Raw genomic sequence first — 24,698 nt, 5'->3', positions numbered from 1 at the left:
ATTTTCACATAGGAGGTTTCTGACCCTAGCGGACCAATTGTCTGTCCCTCTGTCTGCCATGTTCCTCATCATCACATGGGCCATTTTTACATATCTTGTGTTGGGGAGGCGATTTAGCCGCAACCAATATTTAACGCATCTGGTAGCAGCGAGGACTGATAGGGGAAATCTACCGAGTTCTCCGTATACCATGCAGTTGGGACTTTGGGGGGAAACACCTATTATCCGTTTGCATGCGAACATGTGTACCTTTTCAATGTTAGAGCAATCAAAACAACCCCACATTTCTGAACCGTATAGCAATATGGGGGTAATCTGTGTATCAAAGAGTGTGAAAAAAAGGTTTAGATCATAACATCCAATATTCCACAAAACTCTAAAAATGTCGATAACACCACGCTTAGCTCGTACAATAGAGTCTTCAAAGCATCGTTGGATGGAAACTTTGGTGGTCAAGGTTAAGCCGAGATATTTATACGAGTTGGTAACGTACATGTTGTCGTGACCAAATGTCCAGGCTTCGTTTTTCCCCAAGTATCCACCGTTGCGAAATACCAACACTTTTGTTTTTTCTTTGTTTACCTTTAAACCTAATCTGTTGGCAACTTCATGCAATATATTTAACTGGTTTTGTAGTCCCACCGGTGTCACTGAAAGCAATGCTATGTCGTCAGCAAACATCATGATAAATAGTTCAATTTCACCCGGAAGAAGTTGAATTCCATGCCTCCCTTTTAGAATCATTTCAGACGCAAGTTCGTTAATCAAAAAAGAGAACAGGATTGGGCTTGCCAAGCATCCTTGTTTGAGACCTTGCATACACTCAAAAAAGGCCGTGTAGTCAGAGTTACACCGAACACAAGATAATACGTTTGAGTACATTGCTCTGAGTGTTTGAAGCATTTTTCCCCCAATGCCGATCTTGAGCAGTACATTCCATAGTACATCTCTTTTGACAGTGTCGAACGCCTTTTGGAAGTCCACAAAGGCCACATACAGTTTCTTGTGTTGTTTAAGTTGCTTGCTTACAGCTGCATATAACGTGAAAATATGGTCCACTGTCGTATACCCTTTTCTGAATCCAGCTTGGGACTCAGACATGACATTGTTCATTTCAGCCCACTTAGTCAATCTATTGTTAATGATGGCAGTATACAGTTTACTGACACAGCTTAGCAGCGACACGCCCCTGTAATTGTCAGGGTTCTCATCGTTGCCTTTTTTAAAGATTGGGTGAATAATGGCTTTGGCCCACTCAGCTGGGTATGTTCCTGTGTGGAACAGTTTGTTAAAAAGCTCTACCAGGTAAGTAGTAACATCATCACCTGCGATGCGAAGCAACTCGTTTGGGATTTCATCTATACCTGTTGCTTTGCCTTTTTTCAGCCCTCTAATGGCTTCTCTTACCTCTCCTTCAGATATATCTTTATTTAGCTCGTCCATGTCGAGGTCCGGGACCTCTTCCGCGGATAACTCGGTTTGCTGAACTGGAGTCGCTCCAGCAGCTAAATTATTAAACACGCCGTTAAAATGGTTAAACCAGTCATCTTTACTAATGCTAGGCGAGCTTCTTCCCTTTCTCTTGAATTTTCTAATTTCCCTCCAAAAGCTTTGGGGGTCATGAATGCTGGCAAGTAAAAGTGACACTTTGTTCTGTTTAAATGTAATCTTTTTATTTTTCAGCAGCTGGTTGTACTTCTTCCTTTCATCTAAATATACCGTTTTACACCGCTCTGCTTCTTTTTCACATTCTTTAAAACTGATTGTATCTGTTCTCTTCTCCATGTCAAGAGCTGTCTTGTTTTTCTTGTACCTTCGAAGAGCTTTTCGTGTCAACTTTTTTACTCAACTCAAATTTTATTGGCTTCAATTTTCATAGAAGAATTTGTCTTGCGCTTGGGAGAAAGTAAGAGTATAACATATAAAAACAGCATTCATATCACATTTCATGTATCACACACAGTAATCACTAGTATAAGCCTACAATTATCACATTTGTACCTGTATCATACATGCAAATAAATAGTATCACATTTCCACGTATCACACACAATATATACATTACATAACATACAGCAAGCTTCCATCTCCCGCGCCCCCCCCCCCTCCCACACATACATATCCTCGCACGTGCGTCGACTCCATACAAATGACATCATCAGTCCATTAACTAAAATGCACAATGACTAGTAGTGGGTACATGATACTTAATACGTGCTCAACTAGACCTGCTAACTAAAATAATAACAGAAACAAAAACAAGGACTGGGCACAACATTTACACGTGTGTGACCTACTTACATCAGGTGCCTGTGATCTATAAATAACAATGATTGCGTTTAAAGTAAAACATGAATAATGCCGATGTTTACTAACAATGAATACATAACAACTAAGATAAGAATGTATGTGCTTTCATAATATGATTATTTTATAAAACACAGTGGGGAAATTTGGAAAATAATTTTTATACGAAACTGCGCACATCGAGTCGAGCTCTGTAGCGTGTGTGTTCAAAGTCAAACCATTTGTTTTTCTCACCGACCGAAACAGAACCATTCTTAACAGTAATTTCCATTGGCTTAGTTACCTCCTTAAGGGCACGGTTGAACAACTTTACTGATCCATCAATATCCCCACTTATCATCTGCCCCGCCTCTTCGAGTTTACCAGCGAATGATTCCGAGTCAATAAGCTCTCTTACCTCATGTTCTTTATGTGTATCCCATGACATCTTAACTCGTACCCCTTTCTTTGTTTCGTTTTCTGTTTGCCCTGTGTTCTTGTTAGTGGGGCCTGTAAGTGTTAAGCATAGCGGCATATGGGGGGATTCAATTCTCTCTTCGACGGTCAAGCCCAGGCAGAGGGATGATAACTCTTCTGAGATGATAAAGTAGTCGTTTACACTATTTCCATGTCTGGATATGTATGTAAAATGCTTAGACGAAGAGGGCGTGCAAAAACCATTTAGCAGACACAGACCAAAACTAGAACATAACGACAAGAGTTCCCAGCCAAACGTGTTAATTGTCCGATCCTCTGACAATCGAGAAGGGCTATACAGAACTTGATGGTTGCACGGGTCGTCTAGCTGATTTTCTGAGTCAGCAATAGCTTGCAAGGACCCAGTTCTTGCGTTCATGTCCCCACATAGGATGATGTAAACTTCTCCGTACCTTTCTAACATGTCTAACATACATAGTTCAGTTTGTTCAATGTGACATTTGGCCTGGGAGGTATCATAGTACGGTGAAGTTTGGGGAGGGATATACGCAGCTAGGTATATAACATCTTTGTCCAGATTCCACAGTGTCTTCGATATTTTGAGACAGACCATGTGATCGTACGTTACCTCAATCGCATCAAACAATTTAGCTATTTCCTTTTTTACCAGTATAATGACCCCACCTGACCTACGGCCTTTGTCAGTCAGTTTGACAGCCGAGCTCGAAAATACTACAAAGTCGCAGAACGTGTTACTCAAAATGAACGATTTATCCAGAAACGTTTCAACTAGGCAAACGACGTTAAAGTTGTGTATATAACTCACGAAATCGGGGTCTGCTATTTTCGTTGCGAGTCCATCGATGTTCCAACTCAGGAAACGAATGATACCCTTTGCACTATCTCTCGGTACGTTGTTTGGCCTATCGTTGCCGCACCGTCACATGCTGCTGTTGTCTCTCTGCTTGTCGGCGCTGCGGCCCTGACGCCGGTGAGTGCCGGGGTCAGGATCACCCTGCGTCCCAGGAGCAGGCGCTCTGTTGCCGCCGCCAAGCATGATGTCGATACGACCTTGGCGCTGCGTCTTGGTGCCGTGGTTTGGTCCACGGGGAGTTCCAGAGGTGGAGCCCGTCTGTAGCCTGCTGCGCGTCATCACGCCTGGAGGTTCGGCTGTGGCCGTGTTTCCAACACCGCCGCCGTCTAGCCGTGCCCTCGGTACGCCACCCAGATCCCCGCCGCGCCCGCCACTGTCGTGAGGGTGACTGCTGGTCGTCGGAGAGCCTCTACCCCGCCCCCTGCCCGCAAGGGTGTCCCTATGGTCAGCGTCACGCCAAAGGGGGGTAAAGCCATCTGCGCTGGAGGTGGAGGGGCTGGCAACAGGGGACTGGGGCGGCCGATGGGGCAGCGCTGGGAAGTCGTGGGACGAGAGGACGTGTTGGGGCGAGTCCCGTGCCGGGTCCCGCTGGCTGTCGTAGGGTGGGTCGCCGTCTGCACGCTGCACTGGACTCCGCTGTCCTCCGTCTGCGTGGGGTTGGACGGGCTCCATACGGTCGGGGGGCGGCGCTCTGTGGCCGCCACCCATCCGCGATGACTGTTGAGGCGGGAGCTCCTCCGTCGTCGGCTGCATCCCTGGTGGCTCAGTGCGGTGTCGTGGTGGTGAGGGTTGGGGTAGGGACGGGGTCGGTGAAGGTGTTGGGTGTTGGGACGGGGTTTGCAAAGTGCGTGGGGGGTTACTGTGACTTGACGGCTGAGGGTTGGTTCCCCTGCGTTGCGCTGGTCCCGTGGGTCTCCGCCTGAAGCGCTCCTGCCTGATGACACTGCCGCTGGAGACATCAAAGACGAAGATGGCTTCATTGGTCATCAGCTTGTCGTACGACAGGGTTGCTTTGTAGCCTCTCTGCCGCAGGTCCCGTTGGGTGGGCAGAAGCCGTCTTCGAGAGAGAGAGAGAGAGAGAGAGAGAGAGAGAGAGAGAGAGAGAGAGAGAGAGAGAGAGAGAGAGAGAGACAGAGAGAGAGACAGAGACAGACAGAGAGACAGAGCGACAGGCAGAGAGAGACAGAGAGAGAGAGACAGAGAGAGAGAGACAGAGAGAGAGAGAGAGAGAGAGACTAAGAGAGAGAGACACAGAAAGAGAGAGAGACACAGAGAAAGAGAGACAGAGAGAGAGAGAGACAGACAGAGAGAGAGAGAGACAGAGAGAGAGAGACAGAGAGACAGACAGAGAGAGCGAGAGATACAGAGAGAGCGAGAGAAAGAGAGAGAGAGAGACAGAGAGAGACAGATACAGAGAGAGAGAGACAGAGAAAGAGAAGGAGAGAGAGAGAGAGAGACAGAGAGAGAGACTAAGAGAGAGAGAGAGAGAGAGAGAGAGAGAGAGACTAAAAGAGAGAGAGAGACACAGAGAGAGACAGAGAGAGACAGAGACAGACAGAGAGACAGAGCGACAGGCAGAGACAGAGAGAGACAGAGAGAAACAGACAGACAGAGAGACACAGACAGAGACAGAGACAAAGGGAGACAGAGAGGGAGACAAGAGAGGGTGTTTGACATTAAAATGGCTGAAGAGAGATAGAGAGTGAGAGAGAGAGAGAGACAGACAGACAGACAGACAGAATGGGTGCTTGACATAAAAATGGAGAGAAAAAAAGAGAGAGAAGCATGAAGAGAGAGAGAGCGTAATGCATAAAGACGGATAAGAAGGAGATAGTGACAGTCAGATAGGTAGACAGGCAGGCAGGGAGACAGACAGAAATGGAGAGGGGAGGGGGGGGGGGGGGGGGGGCATACATCGCGAAACAACAAACGACGACCACAAAAGTAAAAGCCAGAGATATAGTTGTGTCGATCAAATGATGCTTTACGCAGTTCTCTCCCCTGAGGCAGACACATAAACCCCAATCAAGGGACGTAACGCCCGTCCAGCTACCACTCAGCCACCGGGGAACGACTTCTGTGTCGTAAAGTGACCTCGGTCTACCAGTAACGTACATATTTCCTTGCGCCCCAAAGATGGCTGGAGGCCTGCTAAACGACCAAGCGATATTGCCGTATTGTCGGGAGCTTCTACTTTAAAGGGGTATTTGAACCCCATGTCCTCTCTTTGAACGGATTTCTAAACCGTGGAGCGAGAAGCACAACGTGGAAAGTCTGGCGTGACATGAATACCTATGGGTGTGCCGCGGACATATTTCATTGCGCCCCAGAGACAAACCAGTGACCCACTAAACGACTAAACGATATTGGCGTATTTTGGGAAATCCCAGAATAAAACAGATATTTCACCCTGTGTTCGCCCCTTCCAAAGATGTCTAAAGCCTGTCATTAATTGGGCGAAGTCGACTTGACGAAGCTAGCTGGTCGCCCGGAGCTGTAGGACTGAGCTGTAGGACTGAGTTGTAGGACTGAGTTGTAGGTAACAAGACTTCACAAAGTTTTCGCAAAGTCGACTTCGGCTGAATAAAGGACCGCCTAACTGTGGGACTTGGCTAACTGTGGGACTTGGCTAACTGTGGGACTTTGCTAACTGATGGACTTGGCTAACTGGTGGACTTGGCTAACTGTGGGACTTGGCTAACTGTGGGACTTGGCTAACTGGTGGACTTGGCTAACTGTGGGACTTGGCTAACTGGTGGACTTGGCTAACTGTGGGACTTGGCTAACTGTGGGACTTGGCTAACTGGTGGACTTGGCTAACTGTGGGACTTGGCTAACTGGTGGACTTGGCTAACTGTGGGACTTGGCTAACTGGTGGACTTGGCTAACTGTGCGACTTGGCTAACTGGTGGACTTGGCTAACTGTGGGACTTGGCTAACTGTGGGACTTGGCTAACTGGTGGACTTGACTTGGCTAACTGTGGGACTTGACTTGGCTAACTGGTGGACTTAGCTAACTGGTGGACTTGGCTAACTGTGGGACTTGGCTAACTGGTGGACTTGGCTAACTGGTGGACTTGGCTAACTGTGGGACTTGACTTGGCTAACTGTGGGACTTGACTTGGCTAACTGTGGGACTTGGCTAACTGTGGGACTTGGCTAACTGTGGGACTTGGCTAACTGCGGGACTTGGCTAACTGGTGGACTTGGCTAACTGTGGGACTTGGCTAACTGGTGGACTTGGCTAACTGTGGGACTTGGCTAACTGTGGGACTTGGCTACATCGGGGGGGTGGGGGGGGGGGGTCTCAAAAGGGGTTGGTCGGTTGGTTGGTTATTACTGTTCATCGTCTCTTAAGCGACCTCAGACTGACCTTTGTCAACATCACGGGCCAACGAATTTAGACACATTTTACGTGAATATGACGTTGCATGAAATTATGAAAATCACAATGCTTCCTGCGATGATTGAAGTATCAATGTTCACTTCTTGTATCAAATCTGAATGAGTCGTCATGAAGGCAGAAGAAGAAGTCATGAAGGCAGAAGAAGAAGTCTCTTCAGCTATAGTGCAATTGGAGACCGATGCAAGTTTGTTTCCTGTTTCAGGTCACATGGAAAGCTTGTGAAGAGGGGGGTTCCCCGGCAGCTACACTGATAGGCTGACATGGGAGCTGCACGTGCAAGCTGGTGTGGCAAGACACTTCATTCCACTTTCTCCTGGTCATTACTTTATTGTCCCATCGCTGGGAAATTCGCTTCCTCCCAGTGGAAAGCTAGCAGTGATAAAGTCGCGCTACCAAGGTGTGTGTGTGTTTAAGTGTCATCAGCCACCTGTACTTATGGCAGAATGACCCAGGTCTTTTACGTGTCACAGTGGTGACACGGGGGTGGAACATGGATACCGCCTCTGAGTCTGCACTTAAAGTTGACCCGTGTCCGTCCAGGTCCGGATTCGAACCCGTGACCATTGGATCACAAGTCGAGAGCTCTACCAACTGAGCTACCTGGGACCCTAGGATCACAAGTCCAGAGCTCTACCCACTGAGCTACCTGGGACCCTAGGATCACAAGTCCAGAGCTCTACCAACTGAGCTACCTGGGACCCTAGGATCACAAGTCCAGAGCTCTACCCACTGAGCTACCTGGGACCCTAGGATCACAAGTCCAGAGCTCTACCAACTGAGCTACCTGGGACCCTAGGATCACAAGTCCAGAGCTCTACCAACTGAGCTACCTGGGACCCTAGGATCACAAGTCCAGAGCTCTACCCACTGAGCTACCTGGGACCCTAGGATCACAAGTCCAGAGCTCTACCCACTGAGCTACCTTGGGACCCTAGGATCACAAGTCCAGAGCTCTACCCACTGAGCTACCTGGGACCCTAGGATCACAAGTCCAGAGCTCTACCAACTGAGCTACCGGAACCCCCTCGCATTCACATTCACGTCATTCCATTGCCTGACTCAAGACGCCTGATTACTCCGTCACTCCGTCACTCCGCTGGGTAGCCTCCCGCCTTTGTCTCCCGCCCACTGCCCAATCACTTTACACTCGCCGCCATCACTGCGCACAATGGCGCACTATTTTCTCCGCCTTGTCCAATCACGATCGATCTTTTATTTAAGGGACGGCGCGGTGTCTGTGAGGACCAATCCGAGGCGTCGTTACATTGAGGAGCGTGTTTTGACAAAGCAGACGTACGTCTGGGGATGGCAATTGTCTGCGATGGAGGAGAAGGGGAGTTCAGGTTTCGTTCAAAAGTCAAAAGTTTTATGATCGACTTTTCGGGGTTTATAACAACTGTTTTGATGCAATGCACGACCCAGACAGGAGTCTGATAGGAGAGAAAATAGTATCATTGACTTGTACGTCACATCCAATTGAAAGCCTTGGTCTTTTTTAGGGGGAAGTACATAGTTTCAAACACGCAGACCACCATGTACACTAAAATAGAACACACGATTGAATCGGTTCCCAACAGGCTGACGGGCCCTGACCCCAAACACGCAGACCACCATGTACACTAAAATAGAACACACGATTGAATCGGTTCCCAACAGACTGACGGGCCCTGACCCCAAACACGCAGACCACCATGTACACTGAAATAGAACACACGATTGAATCGGTTCCCAACAGGCTGACGGGCCCTGACCCCAAACACGCAGACCACCATGTACACTGAAATAGAACACACGATTGAATCGGTTCCCAACAGGCTGACGGGCCCTGACCCCAAACACGCAGACCACCATGTACACTGAAATAGAACACACGATTGAATCGGTTCCCAACAGGCTGACGGGCCCTGACCCCAAACACGCAGACCACCATGTACACTGAAATAGAACACACGATTGAATCGGTTCCCAACAGGCTGACGGGCCCTGACCCCAAACACGCAGACCACCATGTACACTGAAATAGAACACACGATTGAATCGGTTCCCAACAGGCTGACGGGCCCTGACCCCAAACACGCAGACCACCATGTACACTGAAATAGAACACACGATTGAATCGGTTCCCAACAGGCTGACGGGCCCTGACCCCAAACACGCAGACCACCATGTACACTGAAATAGAACACACGATTGAATCGGTTCCCAACAGGCTGACGGGCCCTGACCCCAAACACGCAGACCACCATGTACACTGAAATAGAACACACGATTGAATCGGTTCCCAACAGGCTGACGGGCCCTGACCCCAAACACGCAGACCACCATGTACACTGAAATAGAACACACGATTGAATCGGTTCCCAACAGGCTGACGGGCCCTGACCCCAAACACGCAGACCACCATGTACACTGAAATAGAACACACGATTGAATCGGTTCCCAACAGGCTGACGGGCCCTGACCCCAAACACGCAGACCACCATGTACACTGAAATAGAACACACGATTGAATCGGTTCCCAACAGGCTGACGGGCCCTGACCCCAAACACGCAGACCACCATGTACACTGAAATAGAACACACGATTGAATCGGTTCCCAACAGGCTGACGGGCCCTGACCCCAAACACGCAGACCACCATGTACACTGAAATAGAACACACGATTGAATCGGTTCCCAACAGGCTGACGGGCCCTGACCCCAAACACGCAGACCACCATGTACACTGAAATAGAACACACGATTGAATCGGTTCCCAACAGGCTGACGGGCCCTGACCCCAAACACGCAGACCACCATGTACACTGAAATAGAACACACGATTGAATCGGTTCCCAACAGGCTGACGGGCCCTGACCCCAAACACGCAGACCACCATGTACACTGAAATAGAACACACGATTGAATCGGTTCCCAACAGGCTGACGGGCCCTGACCCCAAACACGCAGACCACCATGTACACTGAAATAGAACACACGATTGAATCGGTTCCCAACAGGCTGACGGGCCCTGACCCCAAACAACCAATCTCTTTTTTTAGTGTCTGTGGGTTCTGTCTTCTACTTAAACAGGGCTATGTCTGGCTCAAATGTCCAAAGGTAGACAGGCATGACTCAAGCAAATGCAATATGAGTCCGACTGCATGTGGTCATTTACCCAAATCTTCAGCAGACTAAATTAAAATAAAATTGCTTGCCAGGCAAGAAAACAAAACTATAACTTGACATTTGAGTTCAATTGGACACAGAATATATTGGATTTTTCTTCTAAGATAAGATTTGCTGAGTTTAAAACGTAATTTACTTTTTAGCTGAGTCAGCTGAATTGCTGTTGAGTTGATTGTCTGAGCTAGCTGCTGTTTAGTCTGTTGAGTTATTGGTTATACAAAGAGTTGAAAGGAGCCTGAAAAGGATGCTGAGTTTGAAATGAAAGGTGTTAATTCGTGATATGTTCAGCTTCCTAAACTGAGGTCGTGTTGATGTTATTAGTGAACTCGTATTTCTTTGTTAATTGGAAATATTCTTCATGCTGTTTTCCTAAGGAAGGCTGGCCATTGTACTGACCGGGCATGCAGCAAACAACAACACGTTAAGGCTTAACAGCCGGGCTGTCCTTCATTCAGCTCCAAGTCGACTTCGCGAGGTTTTTTTCCACCAACAACTCAATCAATCAATGAGTCTTATATCGCGCATATTCCGTGGGTACAGTTCTAGGCGCTCTGCAGTGATGCCGTGTGAGATGAAATTTTATACGGCCAGTAGATTGCAGCCATTTCGGCGCATATTTACCTTTCACGGCCTATTATTCCAAGTCACACGGGTATAGGTAGACAATTATTATCTGTGCCTAAGCAATTTTGCCAGGAAAGACCCTTTTGTCAATCGTGGGATCTTTAACGTGCACACCCAATGTAGTGCTTAAGCTTCGTGCAGACAGCTTCGCGAAGCATACTTCGCGTGATCGACTTCGCCCAGTTCATGACAGCCTTTAAGGGTGTTTTTAATTGAACTCGAAGTCAACTTCTTCTTTTTATCGAAAATGTAGTGCCAAAACGTCGTGCAACCAGCTTCGCAAAGTAAACTTATTATGCAGGCAAAGTCTTCTGCGTCGTGAATTGTGGAGAGACCCGTCTCTTTCAGTCCTGCAAGCCACGGCAATCCCTGTCGTGTCATCGTCATTATCACATCATCTTCATTGTCGGCATTATCACTGTCGTCGTTTTCAACATCATTATCGTTTTTATGCATTAATTGTTGCCATCGTTTGTGAATCGTTCCAGGTAACACAGCTTCAACGAATCAGCCTGTGTTCACGTCAACCCGATGGACACAAAAACAATATGGCGACAATTTAGGAAACAAAAATCCGAACGCATGCGCGCACAGGCATGTCCATACACCCCCCTCCATACACACACACACAAACGCGCGTGCGCACGCACGCACGCACACACACACATATATACACACACGCACCCTCGCACACACTGACAGATAGAGAGGCAAGGACACACACACACACACACACACACACACACGCACACACACACACACACACACACACACACACACACGCGCGCGCACGCAAGCACACACACACACACACACACGCACGCAAGCACACACACACACACACACACACACACACACACACACATATATACCCCCCTCTTCAAACACACACATACTGCGCCAATTCAAAGGTTACAATCCTCGACTTAGCACTAATACCACCTTAACACTTGGCCCACAAAAAAAGGCCTGCAGAAAACGCACAACGAGAAAGAAAAGCGCAATATATCCGTGAAACGAGTGACCTCGCAGCCAACCCATTAGGTGAAGATAAATTGCGGGAAAGCCGGGCACCAGTTATTCAGACAACACACCCCGATACCGTGACCCGATGAATAGCCATCGTCTGTCATTAATCGTTAACAAGTAGCCATTTTTCGTCTTCGGGGCCCTTGTTCGGCCGTTTATCTTCGATCCTGAAAAAATAATCTTTCTCTGTTGATACGATCGGAGCCAAATTATGGTATTTGCCGGGGAAAACTGCAGCTCACCTGTCGAGATGTTTGTCCGACTAGGAAGAATTAATGACCAATTTGGTGACTGCCTTGGTAGGAATATTTTCTGCAGGAGACGAGTCATCTATGTAGGATGCGATGAGCCTTCTTTCGACAGCATTGCCTGACTGTTACGACTGATATTATTTAGGCGAAGTCTATTTCACGAAACTCGTTGCACGAAGCGTTGGTACTGAATTTTCGGTAAAAGACTTCGCGAAGTCTGTGGAATGTTATTTTCGGGTTAATTTAAGGACAGTGCAGTGTCGTGATGAGGGTGCTGATTAATGGTATGTTACTGGACTGCAAACACAAGAGGTATATACTAGCACTAAACAATAGCACCGAATAACAGCACCACTAAATAGCACCAAATACATTCACTTAACAATATCATCAACTCTTACTGACACATTTGTTATATTTTAATTTTAGCTGTCATTCTTTGCAGTTTTATCCACACAAAAAACCACCTCAAACCATACGGTACGCAAGCAAATGAATAGATAATAAGACAAGCAGACGCGCAGTGAGACACAAACCAAAACAGGTTTCGTATTCCCAAACAAATAACCATAATCTGGATATCTTCGCGCTTCGTGCAATAATTCATTTTCTCGATTTGCTCTATAAATCTCTTAGCGCACTGTGATGTCTCAATAACTTAAATTAGACGTCGTGTGTGGTGGATCTTTCTTTCTTTATTTGGTGTTTAACGTCGTTTTCAATCACGAAGGTTATATCGCGACGAGTGTGTGGTGGGTATATTCATCGTAGGTCGTAAATAATAATACAGAATAATAATGCATTATATTTATAAAGAGCGTGTATCCAGGTTTTAAATCCTACTCAAAACAATAACATAACATTATTTATAAAGAGCGTGTATCCAGGTTTTAAATCCTACTCAAAACAATAACATAACATTATTTATAAAGAGCGTGTATCCAGGTTTTAAATCCTACTCAAAACAATAACATAACATTATTTATAAAGAGCGTGTATCCAGGTTTTAAATCCTACTCAAAACAATAACATAACATTATTTACAGTGCAATCACACACATATCAATGAATAATTCATTGCACTACAACAATACATTATCACAAACACACGCACACACACACACACGGTATAATATACATTGCACTACAACAATACATTATCACAAACACACGCACACACACACACACGGTATAATATACATTGCACTACAACAATACATTATCACAAACACACGCACACACACACACACGGTATAATATACATTGCACTTTAATACATTATCACAAACACACACACACACACACACACGGTATAATATACATTGCACTACAACAATACATTATCACAAACACACGCACACACACACACACGGTATAATATACATTGCACTTTAATACATTATCACAAACACACACACACACACACACACGGTATAATATACATTGCACTACAACAATACATTATCACAAACACACGCACACACACACACACGGTATAATATACATTGCACTACAACAATACATTATCACAAACACACGCACACACACACACACGGTATAATATACATTGCACTTTAATACATTATCACAAACACACACACACACACACACACGGTATAATATACATGGTACTACAACAATACATTATCACAAACACGCACACACACACACACACGGTATAATATACATTGCACTACAACAATACATTATCACAAACACACGCACACACACACACACGGTATAATATACATTGCACTACAACAATACATTATCACAAACACACGCACACACACACACACGGTATAATATACATTGCACTACAACAATACATTATCACAAACACGCACACACACACACACACACGGTATAATATACATTGAACTTTAATACATTATCACAAACACACGCACACACACACACACGGTATAATATCCATTGAACTTTAATACATTATCACAAACACACGCACACACACACACACACACGGTATAATATCCATTGAACTTTAATACATTATCACAAACACACGCACACACACACACACACACACGGTATAATATTCATTGCACTTTAATACATTATCACAAACACACGCACACACACACACACACGGTATAATATACATTGCACTTTAATACATTATCACAAACACACGCACACACACACACACACGGTATAATATCCATTGAACTTTAATACATTATCACAAACACACGCACACACACACACACGGTATAATATCCATTGAACTTTAATACATTATCACAGACACACGCACACACACACACACACGGTATAATATACATTGCACTTTAATACATTATCACAAACACACACACACACACACACACGGTATAATATCCATTGCACTTTAATACATTATCACAAACACACGCACACACACACACACACGGTATAATATTCATTGCACTTTAATACATTATCACAAACACACACACACACACACACACACGGTATAATATACATTGCACTTTAATACATTATCACGAACACACGCACACACACACACACACACGGTATAATATCCATTGAACTTTAATACATTATCACAAACACACACACACACACACACACACGGTATAATATACATTGCACTTTAATACATTATCACAAACACACACACACACACACACACACGGTATAATATCCATTGCACTTTAATACATTATCACAAACACACACACACACACACACACACACACACGGTATAATATACATTGCACTTTAATACATTATCACAAACACACACACACACACACACACACACGGTATAATATCCATTGCACTTTAATACATTATCACAAACACACACACACACACACACACACGGTATAATATACATTGCACTTTAATACATTATCACAAACACACGCACACACACACACACGGTATAATATACATTGCACTACAACAATACATTATCACAAACACACGCACACACACACACACACACGGTATAATATACATTGCACTTTAATACATTATCACAAACACACGCACACACACACACACACGGTATAATATACATTGCACTTTAATACATTATCACAAACACACGCACACACACACACACACGGTATAATATACATTGCACTACAACAATACATTATCACAAACACACGCACACACACACACACGGTATAATATACATTGCACTTTAATACATTATCACGAACACACGCACACACACACACACACGGTATAATATACATTGCACTACAACAATACATTATCACAAACACACGCACACACACACACACGGTATAATATACATTGCACTTTAATACATTATCACAAACACACGCACACACACACACACGGTATAATATACATTGCACTACAACAATACATTATCACAAACACACGCACACACACACACACACACGGTATAATATACATTGCACTTTAATACATTATCACAAACACACACACACACACACACACACGGTATAATATCCATTGCACTTTAATACATTATCACAAACACACGCACACACACACACACACGGTATAATATACATTGCACTACAACAATACATTATCACAAACACACGCACACACACACACACGGTATAATATACATTGCACTTTAATACATTATCACAAACACACGCACACACACACACACACGGTATAATATACATTGCACTACAACAATACATTATCACAAACACACGCACACACACACACACGGTATAATATACATTGCACTTTAATACATTATCACAAACACACGCACACACACACACACGGTATAATATACATTGCACTTTAATACATTATCACAAACACACGCACACACACACACACACGGTATAATATACATTGCACTACAACAATACATTATCACAAACACACGCACACACACACACACGGTATAATATACATTGCACTTTAATACATTATCACAAACACACGCACACACACACACACGGTATAATATACATTGCACTACAACAATACATTATCACAAACACACGCACACACACACACACACACGGTATAATATCCATTGAACTTTAATACATTATCACAAACACACACACACACACACACACACGGTATAATATCCATTGCACTTTAATACATTATCACAAACACACGCACACACACACACACACGGTATAATATCCATTGAACTTTAATACATTATCACAAACACACGCACACACACACACACGGTATAATATCCATTGCACTTTAATACATTATCACGAACACACGCAAGGACGTGTATAATGATTACGGGTGGTAAAAATAAGGATTGCGGGATGTATATATAATCATTGTGGGTGGTAGATATAATCTTTGTGGGTGATAGATATAATCATTGTGGGTGATAGATATAATCATTGTGGATGATAGATATAATCATTGTGGGTGATAGATATAATCATTGTGGGTGATAGATATAATCATTGTGGATGATAGATATAATCATTGTGGGTGATAGATATAATCATTGTGGATGATAGATATAATCATTGTGGGTGATAGATATAATCATTGTGGGTGATAGATATAATCATTGTGGGTGATAGATATAATCATTGTGGGTGATAGATATAATCATTGTGGGTGATAGATATAATCATTGTGGGTGATAGATATAATCATTGTGGATGATAGATATAATCATTGTGGGTGGTAGATATAATCATTGTGGATGATAGATATAATCATTGTGGGTGATAGATATAATCATTGTGGGTGATAGATATAATCATTGTGGGTGATAGATATAATCATTGTGGGAGGTAGATATAATCATTGTGGGTGATAGATATAATCATTGTGGGTGATAGATATAATCATTGTGGGTGATAGATATAATCATTGTGGGTGATAGATATAATCATTGTGGGTGATAGATATAATCATTGTGGGAGGTAGATATAATCATTGTGGGTGATAGATATAATCATTGTGGGTGATAGATATAATCATTGTGGGTGATAGATATAATCATTGTGGGTGATAGATATAATCATTGTGGGTGATAGATATAATCATTGTGGGTGATAGATATAATCATTGTGGGTGATAGATATAATCATTGTGGGTGATAGATATAATCATTGTGGGTGGTAGATATAATCATTGTGGGTGATAGATATAATCATTGTGGGTGATAGATATAATCATTGTGGGTGATAGATATAATCAATGTGGGTGATAGATATAATCATTGTGGGTGATAGATATAATCATTGTGGGTGATAGATATAATCAATGTGGGTGATAGATATAATCATTGTGGGTGATAGATATAATCAATGTGGGTGATAGATATAATCATTGTGGGTGATAGATATAATCATTGTGGGTGATAGATATAATCATTGTGGGTGATAGATATAATCATTGTGGGTGATAGATATAATCATTGTGGGTGATAGATATAATCATTGTGGGTGATAGATATAATCATTGTGGGTGATAGATATAATCATTGTGGGTGATAGATATAATCATTGTGGGTGATAGATATAATCATTGTGGGAGATAGATATAATCATTGTGGGTGATAGATATAATCATTGTGGAGAGTACACACATTGTGAGATGTAGATAATACAGGAAACGACCACCTGAGCTACAGTACAAGGTCTGCAAGCTTTAACAGGGTTTTATTCACCCGTTTTGCACATGAATACCTATTACGTGTGCATGGTAGACCCCAGTCTCTGACCGGCGGGAGGAGGGACACTTGGAGTGACCCCCACCCCCCCCCCCCCTCCTGGACGTTGATACGTCATTAATCACAATATGCAAATGAGCGCGAGACGACCGGCCGTCCATTAAGAGTGGGGGAAAGGCACCGATTTTAGACACCCCGCCGCGCACTGAATTAATAGTTCTCACCTTCTTTTATGATTGGGAAAAGGGGGGGGGGGGGTGAGAATGAAGCGGAGATGGGGAAGGAGGGGGGGGGTTAGTTATTCAGGTTTAGTCGTAGGTATCAGGGTTTTAAGGTTTTGATTCATCCTTGGGCCTTCTTGGTGCATGTGGAAAATAACGTAAAATTACAACATTCCAAAGAAATCGAGATCACACCGTAATATTATTCATTAGCAAACGATCTATATAGAAGTTTATTTCACAGGATATTTTTCAGATGATAACTTCAGAGCTCCTACGATGTACAGAAGTCTACTCTACAGGGTATATATTTCATCTGGTGTTCCTTGTCTCACGCAAGCGTAATTTATTCGCGCTAATTCGACCATGCCATTTGCAACAGTTGAAAACACTGTCACTAAAGCAACATAAAAAACAAACTTAACCTATCGTTATCACTTGGAGTACTTACGAACTAACACTTCTCGTCTCTGACTGAATCACTCCCGGAACAGCTGTAATAACATGAAATAATAACATAAAAAAGTATTAAAAAAAACTGAAAAAAATCTCTTGCTTCAACGATATTAAACACAAACAGCTGACTTGACAAAATCTGAACAATCTTGAAATAGTGTAAAAAGACTAAAGTGTTATCATTATCCTAGAATGGTCAATGACAATCGAGATGTCGGAAGTCCAGTATCGGTAAGGTACACTCACCAAGTGTTTCAACCCACGATTTATTATCTCCGGAAATAAACCGCAAGGAAGTAAAGCTACCCACAATGCAGTGGTGCTTCAATCACCGCTAAGACCTTAACCAATCAGAGTTCCCATTCACATTCACCTCAGCAGTGAGTGGCTACAATTTCCGGTGACGTTTCTACACCAATTCAGCCACGTCCTTCAGAACCAAACACACGTCTATATACTCGGAAAGGACAGGAAAAGTAACAAAGAGGCACCAAGAACAAAGGAAAACAAAGAACGTATTCTTAGTCTGAGAGTCAATAATATCCTTTCCTCGAACAAAGAATGAAAAGAGGTCCGACACAGTCCCTTTAAAAACTAAATTTTTCCATGAAAGGAGATCTGCCGTCCTCACTTTAAAACGGAGCGATTCAATGAAAGGAAATCCTGCGTTTTTAGTTTAAAACAAAACGGTCCAATGAGTTTTATAGGATGTTGCAATACTCGGGGCCTGAAATCAATCCGTGAATGAGATTTGCCATCAAGATAAAGGGTGAGTTATGCAGCTGTTTTCCAACTTTGGAGAGCAGTAAAACAAACTTAATTTTTGTTTCTTGCTCTCTTTCTTTCTCCATCTGTGTGTGTGTGTGTGTGTGTGTGTGGGTGTGTGTGCCTCTGTGTGTGTGTGTGTGTGTGTCTGTGTCTGTGTGTGTATGTGTGTGTCTGTGTCTGGGTGTGTGTGTGTGTGTGTGTGTGCCTCTGTGTGTGTGTGGGTGGGTGTGTGTGCCTCTGTGTGTGTGTCTGTGTCTGTGTCTGTGTGTGTGGGTGTGTGTGCATCTGTGTCTGTGTGTGTGTTTGTGTGTGTGGGTGTGTGTGCCTGTGTGTCTGTGTCTGTGTCTGTGTGTGTATGTGTGTGTCTGTGTCTGGGTGTGTCTGTGTATGTGTGTGTGTCTATCTATTTCTGTCTGTCTCTGTCTCTATGTCTCTCTGTCTCTGTGTCTGTCTCTCTCTGTCTCTCTCTGTCTCTCTCTGTGTGTGTCTCTCTCTCTCTCTCTCTCTCTCTCTCTCTCTCTCTCTCTCTTCTCATTTTTTTTTAAATTTATTTTATTTTTTATTTTTATTTTTTTTATTAAACACGCCCCTCTCCTCTTTATTGGTATAATGTACACAGACCCTTTTCGGATGAAGGGACTTAAAAACCAACCACTATTTAGATGTGTGATGATTTTTGCAATGTCTTGCTTGTTTGATTGTTTTCCTTAAATTGCAATGTATGGCTTAGAGCATGATGTTGAGAAAGTGCAAGCTGCACTATACCACTTAATTCACATCAATTAACTCGCAATCTACCTCAATGCAATGCATTTTGTGTACATTATGTATAATGTGTTTTCACTTTAGTTATCTGTTGAAATGTAGAATTTTTTATTTTTATTTTTATTTTTTTTATTTTTTTTATCTTGTATTTTTACTTCATTGTTGTAGTTAGTCCCTCTTTAGGGCGAGGGCTGGATGTAAAAAAACAGACCACTGCTTAATCTACTACCCTCGTTAAGTAACGAAATGTCATTGTCATTGTCATTGGCGGGGCGGGGATATAGCTCAGTTGGTAGCGCGCTGGATTTGTATTCAGTTGGCCGCTGTCAGCGTGAGTTCGATCCCAGGTTCGGCGGTAATTTATTTCAGAGTCAACTTTGTGTGCAGACTCTCTTCGGTGTCCGAACTCCCCCCCCCCCCGTGTACACTACATTGGGTGTGCACGTTAAAGATCCCACGATTGACAAAAGGGTCTTTCCTGGCAAAATTGCTGAGGCACAGTTAATAATTGTCTACCTATACCCGTGTGACTTGGAATAATAGGCCGTGAAAGGTAAATATGCGCCGAAATGGCTGCAATTACTGGCCGTATAAAATTTCATCTCACACGGCATCACTGCAGAGCGCCTAGAACTGTACCCACGGAATATGCGCGATATAAGCCTCATTGATTGATTGATTGTCTCCCTCTCTCTCTCTCTCTCTCTCTCTCTCTCTCTCTCTCTCTCTCTCTCTCTCTCTCTCTTTCTCTCCCTCCCTCCCCCTCCCCCTTCTCTCTCTCCCAGTCAAGTCCCACAATCCAACTCTCCCCCCAGTGTTTGTTTTAGTTGGCTTGGAAGTTTTGTTTTAAAGTCTAAATGTATGATGCCATGCGATATCTGCGTAGTTCTAAAATACTACGTTCTAAAATTTAGTTCTCACTTTTCCAAAACATTGTGTAACGTACTCCTCACGTTTGAACGAAGACTACAAAGTTACAATTTACAAGTTTCGAACCTATGGTCTTTTGGTGTCAATTGAAACTTCGTCGTATTCACTCACACGTGAATACAGGTGTTTTTTTAGGGTGGTGCTGGTGGGGGGGGGGGGGGGGGGGGGTACTCGTTTGCATGCGCAGTTACAATTGTTCTTCTTTATTGTGCAACGTGTTTTTGTCTAACTGCAAAATTACGTGGAGGAAAAAACCCACAAAAAAACGGCCAGCAATAGAACGATGTTCTAACTTCTTCTCAAACAGCCCCATGGTCAGATCCTCAGGTCTAGTTTGGTCTTTAAGAGCGTCGCAGAGTGCATCAAAGCAATTGTCATATTATTCTCAGGTCTATTTTAGTCTTTCCGAGTGTCGCAGAGTTCACTGCAGACACTTGTAATGTCTCTTCAAGACTCTTCACGAGCATGCCAATAAAGACGCTCCGATTTGACCTCACGTCAACCAACAAGCTCTGAGAGTCGAGCAACACCCACACATATGTAACGTGCATGACCATTGTCGAATAAGATTACAATAACAAATGTACTTCTTCTTCTTCTTGTCGATCACACTAGTTATATTGTCAGCCCGGACAGCGAGACGAATGATGCCGAAAAATGTACTAACCGGAGACGTTTTAGAACTTTCTTTTACCCGAATGTAAATAGTATTAAGCATGGAGCAGACCGGAAGCCATACGGTTTAGCCATACGATTTAGCCATACGATTTAGCCATACGATTTAGCCGTCCTGTGTCCGCCTCATTGTCTACAATACGATCAGTACGATCGGAGAAAAAAAAATACGACGAGAAAAATTCCAAAAATTCTTTTCTTCACAAGGGCTGCTTTAATGATTAAATGAGCCAGAAAACAAAAGAAAGAGGAGGAAAAAGAAGAAGAAAAGGAATAATAAAGCGACAAAAAAGAGAGAAAAATAATACCCTGGAAGTCTTGGAAAACAAGGGTACTGGAAGCGAAGAAGCAGCAGATGCACTTGAACCATTGCAGAAGAGACCGACGCAACGAGACATTAAACCTGGATGTGTGATGACAACGCAAACCATTGATTGCAAATCTTGTCATTATTTTCTTCCGCGAGGAGGGCACTCCAGTAAGATTTTTTGTGATGGTCTATTACCTTTTTTCTGTCTGTCTGTCTGTCTGTCTGTCTGTCTGTCTGTCTGTATGTCTGTCTGTCTATCTGTCTGTGTATTTCCAACTGTCTGACTAACTGTCTGTGGAATGGTTGGGATAGTATTATGATTGTTCAGTGTGTCTGTCTCTCTCATTGACTCTGTCTCAGGCGGTCTGTCTGTCTGTCTGTCTGTCTGTCTGTCTTTCTGTCTGTCTTACTTACTTTCTTTCTGCCTGTCTGTCTGTCTGTCTCTCTCATAGATGATTATACCTGTAAGCCTAATTGCAAAGTATGTCAATATTTTCTTCCTCGAGGATGTTTGGGATAGTCCGTCTGTTTGTGTGAGTGAGTGTGTGCGTGTATGTGTGTGTGTGTGTGTGTGTGTTTGTGTGTGTGTGTGTGTGTGTGTGTGTGTTTGTGTGTGTGTGTGTGTGTGTTTGTGTGTGTGTGCGTGTGTGCGCGTGATGACGTCATGTACATGACGATAATCATAAGCGTTGATGGGAAATATTGTCAACTATTGGCTGACTTTTATGTAAGCTGTTTTGGGATGGTCTTTTAATTCTTGTCTGCCCCTCCCTCCCCCCTCCCTCCCCCCCTCCTCCCCCTCCCTCCTCCCCCTTCCTGCCTCTGTATGTGTGTTTGTTTCTATCTGTGTCCACCTCTGTCTCTGTTTCCGTGTCTATATTTCTCTCTCTGTCTCTGTCTCTCGCTTTGAGATTTTCTTGGGCTATTTGGGTTTCCCACTTCTAGAAACAAAGGTCTCTGTCTCCTTTTCTGTCTCGACATTCCTCTCTGTCCTTGTCAGTCTGTCTGTCTGTCTCATTTTGCTTTTTTCTAATATTTCTTGATCCTCTGTCTCCCCCCACTCTCCCGCTCCTCTCCCCCAAAACCTATCTTTCTCTTTCTCCCCCTCTCTCTTTTTCTCCCCCCTCTCTCTCTCACTCTCTCTCTTTTTCTCTTTCACTCTCTCTCTTTTTCTTTCACTCTCTCACTCTCTCTCTCTCTCTCTCTCTCTCTCTCTCTCTGTCTCTCTGTCCTAAATATTTGCAATCACATTTCAAACATGCCACAAAATGATATGGGTCCCAAAAAATCATCCCTCCTATACCTCGCATAGACCTCTACAAATCGAGCTTAGCCTTCTCGGGAGCGTTTCTCTGGAACTCCTTCCCCCAACAGATAAGAAATGCAACTTCAGTGAAAATGTTTAAGAGACAGTCACGTTCACACATCATTCGTGAATGAAATGTCTTGTTCGATTGTTATTTTGTTAAACATTTTGTACTAGTGTTAACGGATGTGTAGCTGATCGGAGCAACTCTTTTCCCAAATGAAAGATATAACTATGTCAATGTAATTTTGTAATTTTTGAGTTCTCCTTATGTAATTCCTTAAATGCACATTGTGTTGCATTCCATACAATGTATTTCTGTATTTTATATGATTGAATTTATATTTTTAATGTGCGTCTGTCTTTATGTGTTGTATAAAGGACAGGTTGGAAGAATAGGCTTTGCCTAAAACCTTTATCCTTTTGTAATAAAGTTCTGAGTCTGAGTCTGAGTCTGAGTCTCTCTCTCTCTCTCTCTCTCTCTCTCTCTCTCTCTCTCTCTCTCTCTCTCTCTCTCTCTTTCTCTCTCTCCTCAAGAATGTCCAGGACAATGTTTTGCTCCCCACTGCCAGAAACAAAGGAGTGCAGTTCGAACCTTTCAACGGCCATTGTCACCGAACGTGTCACGAACTAAAGAGTTGTCCGCGGCTATTTTGGTCACCGAGAAAACACTCGTTCGTGTCGATCTGATCATAATTATGACATTCTTCACAAGTGGAGCTGTGAAGTGTGCTTACATTGGGGGTTGCCTGGGGGGAGAGGGTGGGAGACTGGCACGAAAGGTTCACGAGAACTATTGCGGAAGCGTTGTAGACAAGTGTTGTTTCTGTCTGTGATGAGGAGGTTGAAGTCACGTGAAAACCAAAACCCGGTGGGGAGATTATGAAGCTTTGACTCAACACCCGTTTGTTGCAATAGAATCGGTGAGTTTGATTGCAATGATAATAACAATAATAGTTATTATCATAAGGGTTTTTAAATGGCGCAAATCCTTAATTAGTTCTAAGCGCCTTCAAAAACAAAGAAGAACTACCATATGTGACCCTCCACCACGAAATGAGTCGCATGTCACCCTTGCATGATTTTCATATTTTTACATTTTCCTAAAGAGTTTGTTATGCTCTATCCAGTGGTGAAAACCGTTTTAGAAAAGAGCGAAAACTGTTTGAGTTATAAGCCTGTGACTAAGGTGACCCTCACACTGTTACCATACACTCCCCGGACTCATAGTTAAGCCTAGCGCAGAACCGCGCGAGGTGACATGCGACTCATGTCGTGGTGGAGGGTCACATATATGCTTTCAACTCGTTGGACTTTATGTAGCAATTTCTTTATGGGATTTCTTTGCCCTCGGTTGTCATTGTCATTAGTTTTATTTGAATCCATTTCTCCCCTTTCACTACAAAATGTGTGTGGTCGTTAACCTGCGTGCCACAGCCAGAACGTTGTTGAGGTCCAAAGACACACTCCTTCCTGAGTTAACAACACACACACACACACACACACACATACACACACACACACACACA

General features: G+C 43.6%; 1 protein-coding gene across 1 annotated transcript in view; it reads right to left on the bottom strand.

Annotated features, from left to right (window-relative positions):
• The window catches only part of LOC138947837 (uncharacterized), a 60,156-nt gene extending 41,724 nt beyond the window's left edge, over positions 1-18,432 (bottom strand). The window contains exon 1 of the mRNA XM_070319393.1: positions 18,411-18,432. The gene's annotated coding sequence lies outside the window, so the exon portion shown is untranslated. The remainder of the gene's footprint in view (positions 1-18,410) is intronic.
• Positions 18,433-24,698: the final 6,266 nt, after the last annotated feature.

Source organism: Littorina saxatilis, linkage group LG14, assembly GCF_037325665.1.
Source record: "Littorina saxatilis isolate snail1 linkage group LG14, US_GU_Lsax_2.0, whole genome shotgun sequence".
Classification (NCBI taxonomy): domain Eukaryota; kingdom Metazoa; phylum Mollusca; class Gastropoda; order Littorinimorpha; family Littorinidae; genus Littorina; species Littorina saxatilis.
This window is presented reverse-complemented; position numbering and strand designations above follow the sequence as displayed.